The sequence below is a fragment of the Ixodes scapularis genome, unplaced genomic scaffold (genome assembly GCF_016920785.2).
Source record: "Ixodes scapularis isolate PalLabHiFi unplaced genomic scaffold, ASM1692078v2 ptg000292l_1__unscaffolded, whole genome shotgun sequence".
NCBI lineage: Eukaryota > Metazoa > Arthropoda > Arachnida > Ixodida > Ixodidae > Ixodes > Ixodes scapularis.
The window spans coordinates 1,675,532-1,690,065 of record NW_024609951.1 but is presented as its reverse complement, the minus strand read 5'-3'; positions in this window follow the sequence as shown (position 1 = coordinate 1,690,065).

Genomic DNA, 14,534 nt, shown 5'->3' with positions numbered 1-14,534 from the left:
GCATGTCGGAAGAGTGACTTTTGTCAGAAGTAAAATGTGCGCGAGCAAAGCTTTGATTGCTTCTCAATGTGCGCGAGAGCAGGGGTGCTCTCAGCATTTTCCTTTCTTATGGCAAATAGTTGAGAGCGTCGCAGAAGTTACAAGGGAAATTTCAGTGCTTTCGTGCCTGCAATCGCATCCATGAAATTACGCAACATTTCTACTACGGCGACAAACCGCAATGTCGGAGTGTATGAAGCCTCATGCACGTTCATGCAGCATGCACGCAAATGTAGCTGTGGCAGGCTTGCAATCTCTGGGTACTCTTCAAGAAAGCACGAGAGATTGAAAGCCTGCTGAAAGCATCAGTGCCGTTACGATGAACCTACTTGAAGCTTGTCGGTGCTGGTTTTTCCGGATAATCGCATATTCTTTTTTTTTTTTTTTTTGTGGCTATGCAGGCAAATCTGCAGGGGCGCGTGCATAAACTCCGACTAAAGCTGCGCACAACCTGTTCCTCTCTTTAAGGGGATGCCACAAAAATATTGTCGTACTTGTAGCACCGGCTTCGCTAAGACACAATGTGAAACATACTAAATATGAACTTCGCAGCGAAAAAAAAACAAAAAAAACGTATTTTCTCGTGGAGCATTATTTCTTTCTATCACTTGCCCGCGGTACAGCCGGGGATCACTATCCTTGGAATTTTCGAGTAGAAGAGATCACGCGCGCAGTTTTAATTAGCGCTCAAACATGCTTCCCAGTACAATTGACTCCATTGGCGAGGAAATATTTCCCCACTCCCCGTAGTCGAGTTAATTAAATTCTTCTCTACGCTTTATAAGTAAAAATGTGCAACACAATAAATACGTGTGCTTGTTGTTTCTCCAGAACGAAGATGCTTGACACGCATGAACTTGAATGTATCCTCAAAGCCGACATGAAGAACCTTCCCGCCGATGTACAGCGAGGCATCAGCAAGCGAGACCTGACTACGCTCAAGTGTCACGTCTCTGGCTTTCTCAATGGCATCGCGCGGGACGATCCGAACGAAGTGGTCCACGAGATGGTGCTGGCTGTGCGAGAGACCGACCCTAAGGCCATCTACACGGCTGGAAACCAAATGGAATGTCTGTTTCGCTACATCTTCGGTGTGGTCCCCACAGAACTCACAGACGCGTGGCTCTCACTTTTAGGTAAATTTATGATTTGGGCAGCAAGATTAAAACAAAAAAACAAGTTAGCAAAAGAGGTCTTTAATTAAAAATACAAGAATAAAGAGAGTGTGATCTTGCAAGTGTTCACCTGCATTGCGATGTGCTTTGTGGCACATGGAATCTGTAAATAGATCGGGTCAGTAGAAACTATACAATATAGACAGCAACATTTCTAGCGCTTTCGTAAATAGCCCTAAAGATATTTTATATTGCGCTATTGATAAATTAAAGAAACATAATGTCGCCAGCCAGTCCACACACCATTTCCTTCCTCCTCACCTTTTAAACAGATGGTACATCCGAGCGAAGCGTTCAATCGAAGAAACCGCTGCGAAGCGAGCGTGTATCCTAATTCCAGCCAGATATAACGTGAGGTCACGTGAATCAACTCTCAAATTTTCGTTTAAATGAAACCCGTCACACACCCCGAAACCTTCACTCGAACTAAGGTCACACAAATTAAGTTCATGCCATTCAAGCAAACCCGGCCTTCAACACTAACGCAAGCACCTCCTTTAAACGCACGTCCCTAACAAACTCATCGCCCTGACGGACTCTTGATCACCAGTAACGAACTCTTGCCCATCAGTAACACTCCGCCCCTCACTGAACACATAACGCGAACGTACTAACACCTTTGACGGACTGACATTAACAAACATATCGCTGGCGACCTCACGATTGGGGTGGCCACCCGTCCCGCGACTCGCGGGACTGTGCCGCATTGAGGGCTCCTGTCCCGCGTCCCGCAAGAAATTTTCAAATATTCAAGATGTCCCGCACTTCATACTGTCGTAAAATTCACCCTGCAACTCATGGTGCTGCCGAACAACGAGGCACGAGGAAGTGCGGAGGTCGCTGGTAATTGTGTGAATCGCATGGATACCCCCTTTTCTATCCAAGCATTGCGGGAAGCGACCGTCGTTCTTGCAGTAGAACTGACGCGCTCGCTCCGTTGCGCCTCTCCCCTCCCGTGGCAAAATATTGTAAAAAAATTGCTCGCCAAAATAATAATACTGCAAGTTATTATTGCAAATAATAATACTGCAAGTAGCACCGCGAGTTACGGAGGCAGCTCAGCGAATGACGATGTCGAAACATAAGTTCAGACCCGAAAAACGCAGTCTGAGTTGTGACAGTATGTAATGCAAGCGTGACGTTTTGCATTGCTAAATGTGACAACTCAGTCTGCGTTTTTCGGTCTAAACATATGTTTCGGCGTCGACATTCGCTGAGCTGCCTCCGTAACTCGCGGTGATTGGCTCCCCGAGTGTTGTGCGCAAAAGTAGACACACGGGCTTTTTTAGGGTGTAGCACCATGTTGATAAAAGTAAGCGTTGACAGGAAACAATAACCAGAAGAAGACTTACGGTTTCCTATTTCCATTTGAGGCATTGAGGTCTGCTTCAGTTGATTTGGTTGTTTTCAATTTCGACCCATTTATTAACACATTTGGCATAAAAAAGTATGTCACTGGGAGTAAAAATATTTGAGCTGAATTGCTGAGCCTGCAAAACAATTGGAAGGTGTATAAACAGCACAGGTATTAAATGTGTTAACAGATCCTCGGTTCGTGGTGTGCGTGTTAATAAATTTCTTCTACACCCCCCCCCCCCCCCCCCCCTCTCCCGCTCCCACTGCCCCGCTGTCCCGCATTTCGCTTGCAGAAAGGTGGTCACCCTACTCATGACCTATTCGCGCATGTGTGAATTTTGGTTTTATGAGCCCAGTCACTCGGCTAATTATTTTGGAGGTAAAGGTGAGTGAGGGTGACGAGGGCTCTCATGAGTGAGTTTCGCCCATATTGGTTGTGAGAGGGTGTTTCCCAGCAGCGCGTTTGGAATCCGTTCTCATTTCGTGACCCGAAGAAGCTCTCCGGTGTTCTTTCGGTAACTCATGGAAACCAACCTCTATTAAATCAAGGTGGTAAGTTCCTGATATGCTAGGAATTGAAACAAATTCGGCGAGCCCTCTATGCTTCATTTCACATTTCGTCCGGACGCAGCGGACACTACGAGCTGTCTAGCCAATCCCGTTCTGTGGACGTAGCCAGTGATACGCTTTTTCGCGCGTCGCTCTGCCCGTCCTGTAAGGACACGTGAAACTCACACGGCCTTGGATTGGCTCCGATGGCTCGTTGCATCCCCTGCGCTCAGACGTAAGGTGAAAGAGACTATAGTTGATTCCGAACGCCAACTCGACTATTCGACAGTGGATTGATTATTAGCGAGCAGCCAATTTGCGACGCATTGCTCGTCTTCAATTAATTAAGTCGAATTCAGTTGACTAGTTTTGGCGCCATAATTAATCGTAATAAAAAAGTTCGACAATTGAAAAAAAAGTTATATATAGGCAAAAGTAATGTTCGCAGACACAGCAGCCGTAGGATGACAAAAAATAAAATTCTTATTTAATGGCGAAAAAAGTCACGCAAGAAAAAAGGATGAAGTGCCGAAAAAAAGTTGTATTAGTTTACGGGAATAATGAAGACCAGGCAGAAGAACGCTAATTACGCGGGAAAGAAACTTTTAAAAAGGACGGAATAACGGTCAAAGATAAAACACAAAAACTTACAAAAATAGATTTTTAAATAAAAAATAAAATAAAGAATTAAAAATAAAAAAAATTAATAAAATCTTTCTTTCTTTTTTTTTCTTTTTGCATTTAACAATTTGTTTTTGTAAGTTCTTGGGTTTTAACATTGACTTTTATTCCGTCCTTTTTAAAAGTTTCTTCCCCGCGTAATTACCGTTCTTGTGCCATTTTGTTTTTATGGCTAATAAACATCTTTTTGAAGGAGCGAATGAAGATTTAATTCCACGTAGGGCGGCTGACACATAGAGTTATGACGTGCAATGTCGGTATGACCAGGTCTTTTTCTCCTGAGCCACAGTAGGCGTAAAGTTTGGAACGCAGATAAGTCTATCTAATTTGTTGCTGTTAGCCGAATTTTGCTTTTTTAGCTGGTAAACCTCTTTCGCAAAATATGCATGAAAATTCTAAGCGAGCTGGCATAGCGGCCGCCATCTTGCTTGTTTTCAAAATCGGGCAATTTTGGTTTTTGCCTGTAACGATTTTATTCTTGACCTTCCATATGAACATTTGGTAAATCGCGAGACGTTCCAAAGCGAAGAATTTGACAAAAGTTTCAGAGTGGTAGCTTTAACATTTACTCATTTACTCCAATCTCCAAGATGACGACCGTGGAAAAATAGTTTGAAGACGCCAGAATCGTACCAGCAAGCGCGTTTCACATGCAGCGATTTTCATCCCAGAGGGGAGTGCTCGGCTCTCTGGTAGCGCCGCCGGCCTTACTAACAGTTCGCAACGCGGCGGAGGATCACAGGACAGAAGATGAAACTCAGCGGGAAAGCCTGCGCATGGGACGGAGTTTTGATATTTTACCATCCCCAATTTGACTGGACATCAACGCCTCGGCGCACGCGCTAAAAGGAGAATTTCAACTGAACAACAACACCCATCAGAATGTGCCCCGGGAATATTTTAGATAAGAGTAATGTAATCCCAATAAGTAGTTATTAAATTTTTGGACGCGTTTAGTTTACATTGCACGCTGTTTGGTTCCGCGAAGAGCTGACGTGGACCACGCACTTTATACATCTGAAAGCACAACTCTCTTGAGTAATTGGATGCATGTACAAAATTACAAATATAATGCCGCTCTGGTTGCTAAAGTGCTTTTATAATTCGTTATTTTACTCCCACCTTTTATATGGTATTTTCGCCTGGGGTTCATCAACAATTGAAAATTATAACCAAATCTTATTGCTGAAAAATAGAGTGCTTCGTATGTACGCGGACTACCATGGAATCGTGCAGGATTTTCACTGCGAACCGCTTTACACTATACATAACATGCTAAAAGCTAATCAAATATAATACTTTAAACTGGCATGGTACGTGCACAAGAATCGGCTCTATAAACAGTTTCAAAACATTCAAGACTGGAGAGCATACTGTCTCGGACAAACTAAATGAAAAGGATGATGAATGTTGTCATCTGAATTATTTTGCTATATAAAATAGACGTAAGAAGTTTTCAAAATAATTACAACATTTCGCTTCTTAGTTAATGAGTCTTGTTTTTTACACTTGACGTACTTTGGTATTCATACCTGTAAGAGGGGAAAAAAACTTTTGTTCTGCTATTTTAGAATGTGCCACCCGAGATGTGTTATCGCTTGTTGACATCCTGGGTTCAGTCTGTGGATGCTTCCTAGTGTTTTTATTTGTTTCGAAATTGATAGGGCTTTTTAATAATACTTTTCGTACTCACCTTTTTTTAGTCACTATGCGCTCCTAGGGATTTGTTTGTCGATTTTGTATGATAATAATAGATGTGTGTATATACAACTTGTCGTGTTGATTATTTATGTATTCAATGCATTTCTTTCCTTTTTATTAATATTCATTCCGTTGTGTTAAATATTTTGCTGTTGAACAGTAATGGGGCAGAGAGGACCCGTTAGGCAAGAATGCCTTTTCCTGCACCGCCCTCCCGGCCTCGGCCTGCAGAACCAATAGAGAAAGAAAGAAAACAATCACTTGGGACACACTAAGAGAAAGTAAAATTGCTGCGGTTCTTTACAAAGGAAAATGTTCCCGATGGCTGTATTTGCTTGGGTATCATAGAAAGTAAACCAATTACCTTTTTTTTATATTTCCTTTTAAACTCTTTTTTTATCCCACAGAATCTCGAAGAAAGTGTCATGAGCAGACTACATGCAGAAAAAGTAAAGTGCCAATTTGTTTTCTCCTGTCGGGTCCTTTTTGTTGTGCCTATTTTCTGCTTCAGTGGCCTTACGGGATTTATCTGGGCTGTGTGAAGAATCGTTTTAAGGTCAACTTCCCCTGTCATCTTCCCTTTTGGGTCACAATGTATATGCATTCAAATTCCTCCGGGAATCACTCAGCTATGTTGAAGGCAACGTGCTTTAAAAAGAGAATGAAGCTAAGGTACAGTAATAAAGGTATTTTCTTGTTCGCTATGCCCGTTAAGTGTTAACGAAAGAAAGTAAAAAAATGAAGATGACAATTAAAGCAGTGAGGTTGTTGCTTCAATCCACAGAAACCCACTGGACGTGTCCGCTTGCTACAAGAAACGTGGAGCATCGCCGCGGCAGAAAATGTGCGTATGAATTGAGAGCTTTATAACTATGCCATTAGTGGCCGCGATTTGAGCTGTAAAATTGTAGCATGTGAAACGTGCTCTATTCGCAATCTTAACGACGTAGCTGGAAAACTAAAGGCTAAGTTTCTCGAGCAAAGAACCTCATCAGGATGGCAGAGGAGGTCCGACCCATCCATTTATTTGACTAAAAATATGGACTGAGTACAGCGATCGTAGAAGTCCCCCCTACGATATTTGAAGAACAGAAGACAAAAAATATTTCTCTGCAATGAGCGTTGTGCCCCTTGGATAAAGATTTTTGCTTTCTCGTTTGCACACTGTGCTGCCGAATGGGCATCTATTGAGGCCAGAGGCAAAGCTAAATCACGCTGTACAGGGTGTGGATGCAACCAAAAGAACTAGAAGTAAAATAGGAAACAAAAAGAAATGTGCTGCATGTTTGAGTTTTGCAAAACGCCGAGCATTCGCAATACAGAACAACTACCAATCAGCAACGCAGAGCCGCTGTCCGTTCTTCGTTTATCAGCTGAAGAAGCTGAGGAGGAAAAGTAATTTCTACAAAAACACCCAAACTAAGACGTATAAAACTTCAATAAACCACAGTAAACATGACATCACTCAAAATTCTTCAAATTTATAAATGACTCCATCACTGCAACTGAACAACTTATGATTAATTTATAACACATCTAGTCACAAGTAATACAAGGTCGAAAGCTTTACCGCAAGAGACTGCCCGGAACTAATAAAGGAGTGTGTATTTACTCGGTACTTGGGGATGCGGATTATCCTAATTCAATGTTTTGCTCAAAATGTTCTAAAATGTCTAAAAAAACGTTTTGCTTTTTTTTTTGCAGCACCTATACGAATCTCTTCGTGCTACCAGCGTTGTCCAGGTACTTCAAAGACTTCCTCATCTGCCCTTCCAGCCCGAGGCTGCCCGTAGGTTCTAAACGAGCGTGTATTTACTCAGTATTTGCATATGCGGATTATTCTAATTTGTGTGTCCCGCTTAGGGACCATGCTAAAAAAAAAACGCGGAGGCCATAATTCATAGACCTTGACCATCTTTTCTGTCACATCATGGGGGCTTTGTGATGTGAAGTACCATACTTTCATTAATTAGATTGTGGTGAAGTCCTCCCTCCAGTGAATCCCGTTGATTCAAAAATCCAGGCTAAGAATTTGGCATCAATATAACTCCAGATTTATATCCCGTTATTCTTCGATCCGTTCAGCCCATTGTTATAATTACTAAAATTACGAAGACTTAAGGACATAACAAAAAGACAGGCTGCGTCGTCCCAAGTCTCTGGTTCCAGCCCCCCTCCACCTTAAAAACTTCGTCCTCCTTCGCATGAAAACGATGTTTTCACGTCTCTGTCCTCCTTCCCGTGGGGCCAAGGTGAATCAAACGGTGAATCTACGATCACAGACGAGGATTGGGTGCAGTAGGCGTGCCGTAGAATGGAAATCACCAGACTACAATGTATTCCCCAAATGAAGTATTTGCTCACATGTTCTGCGCACCCAAAACTGCGAAAGGGCTGCACATGCCCGATGTCCGAGTTCTTTCTCGGTCCCTTCGAAGAATCGTGATCAAGAATAGGCAAATGCTGAAAAGTAAAAAAAAAAATAAAATAAATAAATAAAAACTGGATTGACAAAAAAAGAAAAAGAAAAAAAAAAAAGAATATTCCGTTCGCTACGCTTCAAAGCTGAAAACTTAAAAACACTTTCCGCGCATGTTGTATTTTAATGATCTACTAATAAAAAAAAATAAAGAATTATCTGCGGGCTGCGGTGATCAGGTGTCTGCGTCGAACACCTCATCAGGGCGTAGGAAACATCTGCGGACTAGCGGAGCCAATTAAACAACTGCGAGGTGTGGTGTATGTCGCGTTTTCAACAGTAGTTAAAAAATTAAAAACTTAAAAATACAGCGATATTCGCTTTTGCGTGACGTGAATTATTGTCTGTGGACGAAATATACGGAGTCGCTTAGAGGAAGCCGTGTTCTTGTTCATTATGTGTTTTTTTTTTCTACAGTGCGTGCCTTTCTTTTTCTAAACGTTAGTTCAAAACAAATTATAATAAAAGTTATTCGGTAATATTCTTTGTATAAAACATCAAGATCCCAGAGTAAACTTCTTTTATGTTGCATTACCATTTTTTACTCCGGCCTTTTTTCTCATCTGCCGTTCCAAGAGGCATCCTTGAACTGCATGCTCTGCAACAAGTCTGCAGTTGACTCTGCTGACTCCAGCAAAATGACAAATCAAATTTTTGTAAAAAATAAATAAAATATGCGCAAGCCGACGAGATTTGTTTTCTGTTCATTATGTTTTGAGATTTAGCAGTTTCATAATTCTGACCTCTATACAGAAATCACTGGTATAACATAAAAGTTAAAGCTTTATAAGTAATAAGTACGATTAAAAAAAAAATTGTTCGATGTTCCAATATCGTTAGTTAACGAGAAAGCCGCTCTGGGCAACTGATCCTGTAGATAACATGGTCGCAACCACTGCGCAGATTACGGAGTTTTGCTGCACAAAACATGTATGCTTCCATATTTAGACAGAAGGATGTTATTATGCATGAGAGGACGTTTGTCACACCGTCCGTGTAGGAACAATTCGGTCATAACAGGAAGACTGGCAACCGCAGTTTTTTTTTTTTTTAATGCGGCCACAGGTGCCTCGCTACGCAGTTAAAGCGGATGAAGGGACGTCATTCAGAACAGTATACATGCTTTCGATATCCTGTACAGTCTACAGCCACGTACTTGCAGCTGCTTTAGATCTTCCTCTCGCAATTACAGCCTTTACACAAACAACATAGTCCCGTCTCGTGAGTCAGTCATATAAAGCGTACTGTCGACCACTGCCGTCTGCTGCGAGTGGAGGTAGGTTCATTCTTGTATTTTAGATTTTCCACTTTTACTTGGCGATAACGCTTACATGAAAAAAAAGAGCGAAATATGATTTATTACAAACTAAAGATGCTACATCTTGCATTTCAAAGAAAAGGGAGGATATGCGAAAATAATACGGAACAAAGAAGCAAAGAATATTAGAGAAAAAGCTGGCAAGAATTTGCCACTGGAGGTTTAATACCCCTGTCAGATAGATACACAAAAGGAACTTTACGGCAGTGTAAATGTCATTTAAGCAGTTCCAAACGGCAACTCAAATGACATTTAGGGTAAAGGTCCTTTTCGTGAACCTGAGTTCCCCAGAACTCCGTTACGGCTGCTGAGGGCGTACTCTCGCCAACGGCGGTCTACACTAGAGACGCGTATTGAAATTAAAGATCGTACTGATATCTAAAATCAATGTTTTTTTTTGTATTTTTATTATTGAAAAAGAATGTGTATATTCCGTACAGACCTCGCTCGATTAATAGTTTTCTGTTCTCGCGGCACCAGCTGTCTAGTAGGCCTCGTCGTCCCGCTGCTCATCTGCTCGCATCGTCCACTTCGGCATTTCGGTTTTCCTCCTCTCGATTTTCTTTACAACCATAGTTATCTAGCTTTTATTTCTCTACTTTATATTGCCGCGCGCGCAGCTGGCCAAGTAGGCAGCGCGCGCGTGGCCTAACGGTTATCGTGCCTGCCTCCCACACGAAAGACCAGGGTTCGATTCCTGCGAGGGCGTGTCTTTTGTTTGTCTCTGAAATTTAGTTTTCTAGTAAATTCGAGAATCGTGTTGCTTGTTCGATGTCCGAATGGTTCTACGCGTCGAACATTCTACACCGATTATTCCAGAAGCTCACGCATGTACATTAGGAACCCCGCGTGGTGAGCCGCAGGCAGCCTCGCCCCAGCGTTCGACTCTGCTGTTACGCCGACTTCGACGCCCGCGACGCTCTGTTATTATCTTTTGTACCCTCTTATTTCTGGCACAAGTTCGCCACATTAAACGTTTATTTCCTCCTGTTTATTTATTGTTTTGGTCACCACCCGGGACAATATTTTTTTTGTCATTCTTTAATAGTGTTTTACTAACTATACTGCATATATTTAATATAGTTTTGCACATATATATTTTTGTATATCACTCTATCGTCGTGCGATATTTGCGAACGAAGGAGGAGCGTCAAAAAGTAGGAATGGGTCGCCGCGTTTCCATTGGAGCGTTGAGGCAACCTGGGCTCTGGTACAGCTCTGGGAGGATCGTCTGGAGGACCTCCGACACGCGCGATAACACTCAAGGGCGAGCACAACGCCAAACCGAACAGAGCAAAAGCGTAGCAGAAGCACGGAAAGGAGCGGGAGCACTGAGCTGCGCTAGGACTAAGTGAGCGGGAGACGCTCAGGGTTGCCGCTAATTGCCACGAAACTACTTTGCCTGGGCTTAAAATGAACTTTGCTTTAATCATTCGACTGAACTCGGAATTTTGTGTTTTTCTTAATTTTTATTTTGCTTAAAAAATTTTTTTAGCATAATTTCTATCGCCCAAAAGATTATTTTTCTGGCGTAAACGTCATTTATGCGTTTGAACGTGCTACGAGACTTCAGTCGCTGTAAACATGTCTAAATGGCAATTTTTACAGCGATGTTTACATGCCGAGCTTAATGACCCTTTGAAACTCCCAGAGGCCTTTGGCGTAAAGGTCCTTTTATGCCCGTCTGACAAAGGTATAATAGTGTAAACATGTGGTGAAGTCTTACTTGTTTTATATACATTCTTGCCTTTGGTAAATATTTTTACTTTCTGTAAAACGTTTTCACACCAAGACATTTCAGAGAAGATCGACCAAAGGGCGTCTGGTCGACATTTCTAAATCAACTGATGTTTATTTGCTATTGTCTGGTGTCTGGTATAAAAGAATCCAAGCTTAGTTTTGAAAAGAAAAAGTTTTGGGGACAGGAAAAATTGTAAGGTATGAAGGGGTGGACAATTGCATTACCGCGCACTGATGGAGGGGGCATGTTTGAGAGTGACTAACCAAAAACGATAACATTAGGAGAATTCTAATATTCTTTAGACGCAAACTTTGTGTATATCGCGCTTGTAATAGAAAGTAATAATATTTATTTAAATTGTATTTATTTTTCTAAAAAATTGCCAAGCATGCCTACTGGAACGACAAATGGCAAAATTTGGAGGCCTGTATCTCATAAAATAATTTAATAATTATTATGCATTTTGCAGACAGTATTCTACTTATACATGGCTATTATTTAAAAAAATAAATAAGGTATTGAGTGATTTGATAGACAATATATATTTAGGCAGACATGGGAAAAAATCAAACAACAAAAACTTCCGATGCAAATAATAAAGAAAACAAAAAACACCACCACCTTGGTTTTATTTTTAAATTTGGGTACGGTATTATGCTATATTTCGGCATTTATTTCTATTAAAACATGTTGCATTATTTTATTGAGAAGAAATAACGCCACAAATGAGGGTCCTTTTTCAAAGCCTACACTTAGCACTGCCCTATACAAGAAGTGACTCTGAGTTCCAGTTTCATGAAACTAACACACATCTTTTATATATTTTTATTCAGATGAGGCCATGGATAACTATAGAAGTCGTTCACACACTAAAATTTATGAAAAACTACTGTGTACAAAGAGGTATCATATTACGAACTAGTGATCCGAGAAAAGATCCTGCAGCCAGCGGCCACTGGGAACTTTGTTTACTTTATTTTTCCACGGCACTATATGCTCCTCTCTCTTATCCTCTATCTCCCTCTCTCTCTCTTATATATATATCCCTGGCTTATATCTACAATGAAAATATATTCAAACATTCCCTCTTTGCGTGATAGTGTTCTGTGGATACCAACAATCATCTCCTCTCCAAGATCACGATTATGGCGCGATAGTTGACTGAAGTATCAGGCGACCCTCGTCGCTAGTTATGCTAAATAGGCCGATACAATCTTTGTTTGCATTTCCCCGATCGCTGTCAAGAATGAGGGGGTTTGCTTCAACCAGCAAAATATATCCGCCGATGCCTGTTTACTGAGCAGTCGCGTTTGTCGCCATCCCACTCGCTGGGTTCGTGGGCGATAATATAAGGCACAAGAAGGCACATCGAGAGAGAGCAGAGCCCCCAAATACTCGAGCCCCGCCTAAATACAATAGAGCGTAAACACTGTCGCCATGTTAACATAGGAAAGGTTAACATGGCGACAGTGTTTACGTTTTAGGTAAGGAAAAGCAGGGCGCGTGGTATGAGCGGGATCCTTCCACGAGGTGCAAGGTGATCCCTGAGAACTTGTCTGCTGCCTTAGAGTACTTCACGAAAGACGAGCTACAATGTTCGCGCCAAGGTCCCAGCCAGAAGGACGTGATCTTTGTCATGCTTCACGGGGAGAAAACGTTCGTGCCAAAGCGCTTCTGACACGCTCAATCCGAGAGGCCTTTCGTGTATACAAAGACAAACATCCTGATTCCGGCGTTGGGCTAACAAAATTTTATTTCTTGCGCCCTAGATTGGTAAAATGTATTCCACACCGGGAAGTGTGCGTTTGTGTGCGCTGCGCCAATTATTACCTTTGGGTGGCCGCTGGAGAGAACGTTACAGGCTCAACAGTCAACACTGGTGAAATGAACTCAGCATTTCTGTGAGACCCACTAACAAGTCTGTGTCCTTAAGGAGACTGCTATCACTGCCCAAAAAGCCAGTCTCTTACAGTCGAGGAACTTCATATTCCAGAGGATGAAGAGATTGTGCTTACAACATAAAAATCCAGCGACCTTGTACAAAGAAAAAAACAAAAAAAACGACATTGGATTTTGAGATTTTCCTAAAAGTCGTTCAAATAACGGTTGAAAGTTGGATATTTCACAACCATATCCGACAAACGCAAGATAAAGCAATCTACAGTGAAAAGCAGGTGCATGCAACGCGGGAGCATTGCCTTTCATTTTGACTTTGCTGATAACTGGACCATCGTGCTTCCTGACGAAGTTAAAGCATACCACTGCAGAAAAAAAAAAAGTTATATGTTGACATGTGTAGTGACGACAAGAAAATCTACGAACAGCGTTGCTATCATCAGTGAGGACCCTTGCGACGACGTCGCTCTCACGTGCTTGGCTCTAGAAAAGTGAAAGAATGGGTTGAAGACAACGTTGCGGTATACTTGCACGTGATGGACGTAAGTGACGGGGCCGCCAGTAATTTTAAGAATCGTTACCAGCTCCGCCAGCTTGCACAGAATGAGTGCCCACAAGCCCAGTGGTTATTTTCTGCATCTGGACATGAAATAATGCATGCGACGGAGTCGGCGAACTCGTGAAGCACCAGGCCACGCTGAACAACCTGAGAGAGCGTTCAATAAACGCAATTCAGACGGCCAGGACAATGGTAAGCGTTCTATTTGAAAAACTGGGTGCATCTTGCGTATCCGAACGAAAATGCGCTTGTTCGGTATCGTCAACAAGAAAAAAGAAAGAGTGGCTGACGGTGCGGGCTTTTCCTGGCATTCAGTCTTGGCACGCGTGGCGGCTGTGCACGTCATCAACAGAAGGAACCTGTGACTTTTATGTAGCACGGACAGTCGGATTTGGTTAGAAGAAACTTAATTAAATGGGTACATCGAAGAAAGCCTTAGTTTAAAGTGCCGAATTTGATGCCCCAAGGACTGTTCATTTTGAATGCAGGGTTATTTTATCTATCACAGCTTTCTTCACAAGGTATTTAACCTACTATTTTACTTGATGAGAGCTTATGATCTTAATCTGATCACCATATGAGAATACCGAAACGTTACCATCGCGCAGGATAAAATATCTCGGCTTGCCATGATGTATTCGCAGACCAAGAGTTTCGAAGCTCTTACAGTCCGGCGCGGTGGCACCGCTCCGGCCTTTCTAGGACGACATACTAGAAAATGTCGTAAAAGATGACGTCTAGACCGACCTCAAGGACGACCTCAAGAACGGCGTCTAGTACGACGTTGAGGACGACGTCCTGGAGGACGACGTCAAACACCACGTTTACGACGAACTCTCGGACGACCTCTTGAACGACATCGAGGACGACATCCGCATACGCGCGGCGCCTGCGGACGTCGGGCATATGCGGACTTCCTGTGAATGTGAAGGCGCTGCGCGGTCGCGCGGCGCCTCCGCATACACGCGACGCGCATACCTACGGTGTATTCGAAGCCAAATAACGCATCTCGAATCGACGGTGAAGTTGCTAAACATCGC